The sequence below is a fragment of the Nomascus leucogenys genome, chromosome 13 (assembly GCF_006542625.1).
Source record: "Nomascus leucogenys isolate Asia chromosome 13, Asia_NLE_v1, whole genome shotgun sequence".
Lineage (NCBI taxonomy): Eukaryota > Metazoa > Chordata > Mammalia > Primates > Hylobatidae > Nomascus > Nomascus leucogenys.
The window spans coordinates 100,886,541-100,889,043 of record NC_044393.1 but is presented as its reverse complement, the minus strand read 5'-3'; positions in this window follow the sequence as shown (position 1 = coordinate 100,889,043).

The window sequence follows — 2,503 nt, the reverse complement described above, 5'->3', positions numbered from 1 at the left end:
ATCATCATGGGCCTGTATGTTCAGCTCTGCCAGGGCCCTGCGTGTTGTCATTTGTCCTCAGCTTATCCCATGTAGTGTTGAGATGGCTGCAGCCACTCCATGCACCAAAATCATGATGGACAAAAACAGTGGAAGAAATGCCCCATCCTGATGCCCTTTCTCAAAGGGAGTGGGAGGAAATGTTTCCAGAAGTTCCCAGCTGCTTCTCTTCTTGTGTCATTAATCATCTCTTTTTCTATTCTTTTTCTGGGGTGGCCATGACAAAGTAGAACAAACTGGGTGGCTTCAACAAGAGAGATTTATGCTCTCACAGTTCTGGAGGCCAGAAGGCCAAATGCAGGTGTCAGCAAAGCCATGTTCTCTCGAAGACTCTAGGGGAGGATCTGTTCCATATCTTTCTCCCAGCTTCTGATGGCTGCTGGCAACTCCTTGGCATTCCTTAGCTTGTAGGTGCATCACTCCAATCTCTGCCTCCATCATCACGTAGCATTCTCCCTGTGTCTGCATCTTCACATGGCATTCTCCTTATAAGGACACCAGTTATATTGGATTAGTGCCCACCCTAATGACCTCATCTCAACTTCATTACATTTGCAAACATCTCATTTCCAAATATCACATTCAGCAGTGCCAAAGGTTAGAATTTCAGCATGTTTCTGTAGGAGACACAATTCAACCCATAATTCCAACCTATGCCAAAAGCAATCACTGGATGATTTATTCATATTCATAAATATACAGCATTGCCAGCATCGAATGGTGTTTATTACAAGTTCATTTGAGAGTGGTGCTGGGATGAGGCAAGACTCAGAATAGTAGTTATGCATTCTTATTCTTGTAGTTGTGCATTCAATTCTTCTTATTGAAGAAGACCCCCTTGGGCTGGAGAGGGGCCTCATCTCCTCTGAAATATATGGCTGCTAATACCTGACTGAAATTGGGTTTGATCAACAAGAAGAGGAATGGCCATTGTGTGAAGACACAGCACTGTCTTGTGAGAACACAAGAAGGCGGCTGTCTGCGAGCCAAGAGGAGAGGCCTCACCAGAACCCAACTCTGCTGGCACCCTGATCTCAAACTTCTAGCCTCCAGAACTGTGAAAAAATAAGTTTGTGTTGTTTAAGCCACCCCGTCAATGGTATTTTGTCATCTCAGCCTGAACAGTCTAAGACAATTCTCTGTATATTCTTCTGTGTTATGCTTCTTAGATTGTTAACTCCTATACATCAGAAACTGATTGCATCCATTTTGACAGTACCTAGGGCAAAATACCACAGAGGTATAAACCTCATATTCTATAAGAAGCACTTCGTGGGGCATGGTGGCTCACACCTGTAATCTCAGCACTTTGGGAGGCCAAGGAGGGTTGATCACCTGAGGTCGGGAGATCAAGACCACCCTGGCTAACACGGTGAAACCCCATGTCTACTAAAACTACAAAATTAGCCGAGCATGGTGGTACATGCCACCAGCTACTTAAGAGGCCAAGGCAGGAGAATCACTTGAACCTGGCAGGCAGATGTTGCAGTGAGCTGAGATCGCGCCATTGCACTCCAGCCTGGGCAACAAGAGCGAAACTCCGTCTCAAAAAAATAAAGCACTTCAAGTACTGTCTTTATTAATTATATTGCTAAGGAGGTTTGCCCTCTTCAATATACTTTACAAAATTCCTGCTACTAAATGCATGTTAACCTAGGAATCTTTTCTCTGAGTAGCTCAGACTGCTTTCTGATTTGTGCCTTAAACTCAACTTGTCATGAGAGAAGTGTTTTAGTTGGCTTTTGTCAGCAGGAAGAAGCATCTCTTTATTGTGCTTCTACCCAACAATGGCCTCCTACTCCACCTGCTGCCAACAGTCAGAAACATGGAAACCAGAACACCTCCCATATACAATTCCGCATCTTCTCTAGCAGACGATGTGACCGTTTCATAACTACTATCCCAAGTACTGCCTCATATCAGCACCACTCTCAAATGAACTTGTTAATAAACACCATTCGATTCTGGCAATGCCGTATATTTATGCATATGAAGACAGCTTAAGAAGAAAATAATCAGTGCTTAGAGATTATCTATCTAATGGGATTTAGTGCATGAGTCCCCGGACAATGTGATCTTAATGTCTTGCATTTAACTAGTTGTGCTGGGCCAAGAAGGAAAAAGAACACAAAAACTAACGGCTGTCTTCAAAAACTGCCCACCCAGCAGCTCTGCGAATCTTAAATCTCAGAGCTGTAGGCAAGAGCAAGCTGTGTGTTCCCTGTTGCCATGAGGATGCAAACGAGAAAGGAGTACCACAAAAATTAGAACCCCGTTCCTTTGAAAGTAGCTGGCATGCTCCTTTAAGAGGAAGGGTCTGTCACTGGACTCAGTGGGCCTGGCTGATGTCTTGGCAACTGCAGGAGAAAATGGTCCAAGCAAGAGTTGATTGGCCCGAGTGTGTTGAGTGTGTTCAGAGAGTTAATAACAGACCCCAAACCACAAGTCTTAAGAAAATTACCCA